Below are 5227 nucleotides of genomic sequence, written 5' to 3'. Positions count from 1 at the left end.
TTCAGGTTGTGCCTTTGTGGCATAATCAGTATTTCCAGTTTCACTGAGATATAATTGACATATAGCACTGCATTCATTTAAGAGACACAGCATAATGATTTGATTTACATATATCATGAAGTAATTACAAGTTTACTTAACATAATTATCTCATACAGTTACAAAAAAATATTTTTCTTGTGATAAAAACTTAGGATTACTATCTTAACTTTCATTTATAGCAAAAAGATGGAACAGTTCACAAATTTGTGTGTCATCCTTATGGGGGGCCATGCTAATCTTCTCTGTATCATTTCAGTTCTATTATGTGTGCAGCCAAAGTGAGCAATCTATATCTATATCGGTATCTATCTATATCAATATCTATATGCACACACACACATAATGCTTATTTCGGTAGACCTTCCATCTTCCATTTTTGTCAGACAAAGCAATTCTTTTCAAGAAATTATTTCTTAACAGCAAATTAAGTAGTGAGGAAGTGAGATTCTGTTGTGTATTTCAGCAATCAACAAAAGATGAGAGTCTTCTGAAATATTTATTTTAGGTCCTAGAATTTAAACATTGGATATTTGCTCCTCTTGATCATCTTTTAAGATCAAATAATAAACAATTTGATTTGACATATTTCCTCTTTGGTGTCTCATACATCTGTTAAAACATAACAAACAGGGGTAGCACTTAATGAGAATCTGGAGAAGGATGTATATAAATAAACTGAATCTCAACTTGAAAGTTACTAATTGCTCCTTGGTATTAATATGGATGTAATGTATTTATTATAGGATCTTTCTACCAAATAACTACAGTCTATTTAAACTAGTGGCTCCATAATCACAATAATATCCTAAGTAAGAAAGCTACATCATAGCCAATGTATATCACTATCACTATTATTAAATGCATCCAGCTTATTAAAATGTATCCAGCTTATTAAATGTTACATATTTCTGAATTTTTAAGGTAATTTATTGTCAAGTTAGCTAACACACAGTGTATACAGTGTGCTCTTGACATCGGGAGTAGGTTCCTGTGATTCACCACTTACATACAACACCCAGCGCTCATAGCAACAAGTGCCTTCTTCAATGCACATCACTCATTTTCCCTGCCCCCGATCTCCTCACTCCCATCAATATCTGAATTTCTTAAGACTCAATTCAATTATCCCCAAATAATGAGTCAAAATTTCCCCCCAAATAATGTTATTTCTGAAGTATTTAACCTTTAACATAGGGCCAGCTTCTTCTTAAGGGCTTTATCCTATATCTTTTTAGCATACTTCATATTTACCTATTTTCCATTCAAATAAGTGCATTTAAGCAGATATACTGTTTCCCCAGCGTACAATAGAGATAGTAATTGTCTGCTTCTATTAATTTTCTTACTGAAAAAATATCTCTCAGTAGTATATTAATAGGTTTTAATACACTGAGGGCTTGTATTGACCCCTAAAACAGGAGATGGACAGACAGTAATACACCAAAGCATCCACCTGACTTACAAACTCCAAGTATTTCAATTGCCTTCATGATAGTTATTGTTGACTCCAGTTTTAAATGTCATTGCCAGTCAGGGTTGGTAAGAAGCTCTTTTTCCCACCCTTGATTATTTCCTAAGCCATTCAAGGTTTGGAATCGGAACATTCCTACTCAGAGTAAATATAAAATAAATAGATAAGGCCTAGTGAGGGCAAAGCCAGGTCAAAAAGATGTCATTATAAATGTTATATCACTGTAGCTATCTTCATTTCCACATTTACAAAGTTTTTATAAAGTAATAAGCAAATTTTTGTCATTATTTCTGAAATTAAATCAGTCATGTACTCAACAAGCATTGAGGAACGACTGTGACAAACACTTTTCTAAGGCATGCGGTGGACAGACAGGCAAGGACCTTGCTTTCGTGGTGCTTACATTCTGGAGAGATGGGTAGGTGGATTTCAGAGTGAACGGCCAGAAGAATAAAGAAGAAAACCAATATTTTATTAAACAAGACAATTTAGAGAAGTGATAAGTGGCACTAAAAAGAAAGCAATATTTTTGTGACACACTGAGGGGACAGATTTTAGATTCGGTGGTTCAGGAAACCCTTCTTTGGGGGTGATCTTGGAAATGATCTCTGAATTATGCAAAGTACTTGACTGTATGACCAATTGGAAGCAGAGAATTCCAGGCAAAGGAAATTTTAAAAATAAGGGAAAAAATGATGGAATATTTGTATTTCGTCAAAACGTGAACCGAAGAAGTTCAATGATATTTTAATTTTTTAAATGTCCTGAAAATATACTGATGTACTGTTTTAAGAAATGTTTAAGCAACAAATTAAAAAGTGGACAATGACTTCAGACAAAGATGTAAGAGAGCCATCTGTGAACCTAATATTCTTATTCAACACCACTGTAATGAAATTTGTGAGTCTGAGTGCTGAGTTCAACAATAATTCACTACCTATTTCTTCATAGGAAGTGTGCTCAATTATCTCAGCTATCAGAAACTTCTAGGTGATCCTCTAAAAATACTCATATGAACTATTTAGAAATATTGTTGCTGTTCCAAATCATAATCAAAAATCCTTTTTATCCTACAACCCAGTACTCTCTCTCTCTCTCTCACACACACACACACACACATACACACACACACACACCTGAAAAATGTGTTTCCCAGAACAATACTGTGTGACGAACTCTTGATATTTTCTATCATTTCATTTTTAAAACATTTAAACATGTTTCATAACTTACTAAATTGATTTTATGACTCACCGATGGGTTTGTACGTAAAGATTGGAAATACTATTCTAAGAGACATTCACAAATCTACACACCCTAATCTATACACCAAAGACAAAAAACAAAAACAAAAACAAAAACAAAAACAACTAGGTCAATTACTATAGGCTAAAATTATTCATCCTTTCAGGAATAAACAGTAGTATAGTCCTTCAATGTTTTGCCAAATACTAAATAGAGGGGAAAAAAAAGAAGAAGAAGAAACCAGAATTAACTTTTCTTTGCCTAACAACACGGTAATTTTGTGTTTGCTAGGAAGGCAATGTTTATATTAAATGGAGAAGTAGAAAGAATTCCATACTTATAAGGAAAGCTGATTTTCTTTCTGGTCACTCCTGACCCCATCTATTGGTCTCAATCATTCCCTAAATGTAGAAAGGAAGCATTTAAGAATTTAACAGTAGGGGTGCCTGGGTGGCTCAGTTGGTTAAGTGTCTGACTTTGACTCAGGTCATGATCTCACAGTTTGTGAGTTCGAGCTCTGCCTCGGGCTCACTGCTCTCAGCCCAGAGCCTGGAGCCTGCTTTGGGTTCTGTGTCTCCCTCTCTCTCTCTCTGCCCCTTCCCCACTCATACTTTGTCTTTCTTCCTCTCTCAAAAATAAATAAACATTAAAAAATTTTTTTAAATAAAAAAGAGAATTTAACAGTAACCTCTTAAGAGAATTACAGTAAAAGATCAAAATGGTGTTAGTTAAAAAACTCCATAATAGTGAATCTAACATTTACAAAATAAACTTTTAACAGTAATAGTTGAAATTTGTATTTATATTTATCCTTAAATTTTTAACCACCTCAAGTAGAAATGTCACATAATAAATTATTCCAAAACAAAGTTTCACACAAATTTTGGCCTCAGAATACATATTTACACACATATTGATGTTTTGGAATTTATCCACAATTCAAACAAAAAACGTAAAGTCATATTTGGAGTATACGGATTTCAACAGACTGAAAGCCAGCCTTTAGGGTTCCTTCCTCTCAACTCTGACCCTAAGATGATATATGTTTCTCATTCGTTACTTTAAGATATTTTTTAAAAAGTTGTTACATATATGTTGTAAAAGTAATATTGAATAAACCAGAAAGTCTAATAAGTGCTATAGATTTATGTGGGAAGGATGCAGACCCTGACATTTATTTATCATAGGCGAACCCTCGAGCCTTGCAAGATGTCTGTTAATTCCCAGTGAGTGGGGCCTGGTGGTCTGACTCCTGTGCCTTTGCTAGCTCCTTCTTGTCTACTCTGGATCACCCTGAGCCTAGCCACCAACTCTGCTATAAACCTTTACAGACTTTATTGTAGTCTTAGAAGGTTATGGGGCAAGGCGAGACCATGAATCCCACAAGCGTCCCCCATTGACTGATTCTAATCACTTGTCCTCCTACATCTAAGTTTCCGAATTCCTTCCTATGGAAATCCACAAGCTCCTGACCTTGCCTCTCATAGACTAGTTTGATCACACTCAGGCCTCTTGAATATAGGATACTCCTACCACATGGCTTATCTTGAAGTTTCCTTCAACAGAAAATCTCCTAACAGAAATTTTCAAACACAATAGTAAATATGTACATGTAGTAAAAGCATCTTATGCAGATCTGAGAAGCGCTCCATAGATGTCTTTTCACTTTTCTCTAAAGCAACTTCCACTTTAAGCTCTGGTTGAATTGCAGGCTGCAGACACTTCACTACTGAAGGGGGAGAAACTTCCAATGAGTCCATCAGGCTCATTCTGGTGGCTTACAGAAAGTCCAAATACTTTCGTGGTGGGCCACATGATCATAAAACTACACATGGAAGCTTTTTTGTTTAAAACTCCTTTGTTGAGGTATAATTTATATCAAATAAACTATCAATTTTGAATATATAGTTCCATGAGTTTTGACACATTTATAACCCTGTGTAACTACCAATATCATCAAACATTACCCAGAAAAGTTTTCTTTTATCACTATCCATCCTTCATCCCTGGTAAGCAAACACAGATTTACTTTCTGAATCTGTTTTTTAGTTTTTCTACCTTCTAGAAACTTCTATAAATGAAATCATACAGTATGTACTCTTATATGTCTGGTCTCTCAGCATACTCTTGTTGAGATTCATACATGTTATTGTATTTATCAGTAGTATATTCTTTTTCATTGACAAGTAGTATTGCATCACACAGATACACCATAATTTATTTACCTTTTCATCTGTTTTTCGGTTTGGGAATATATCAACTTTGTGGCTCTTCCTAAAATGTATTATACAGCCCAACTCTTAGAAGATGGGGGAACAGCATGGAAGTTTTTTTGTGTGTCTCGCGTCCATGAAATACAGCCAGACCAACACTAAACCATCCTACACACCTAGAAAACTGACTGGAGGATTAACACAACAATCTGCACAACCTGAACCACAGAATTCAGCAGGTACACAGTGTGGAGAA

The 5227-nt window shown here is 34.8% G+C and overlaps 1 non-coding gene across 1 annotated transcript; it reads right to left on the bottom strand.

Annotated features, from left to right (window-relative positions):
- Positions 1 to 222: 222 nt before the first annotated feature.
- Positions 223 to 326, bottom strand: LOC123587042. Its single transcript, XR_006707112.1, has one exon. It is a non-coding gene; the product is annotated as a U6 spliceosomal RNA (small nuclear RNA).
- Positions 327 to 5227: the final 4901 nt, after the last annotated feature.

The sequence above is a fragment of the Leopardus geoffroyi genome, chromosome C3, assembly GCF_018350155.1.
Source record: "Leopardus geoffroyi isolate Oge1 chromosome C3, O.geoffroyi_Oge1_pat1.0, whole genome shotgun sequence".
Taxonomy (NCBI): Eukaryota; Metazoa; Chordata; class Mammalia; order Carnivora; family Felidae; genus Leopardus; species Leopardus geoffroyi.
The sequence above is the reverse complement of the archived record's forward strand: the minus strand, read 5'-3'. Positions and strand labels throughout refer to the sequence as shown.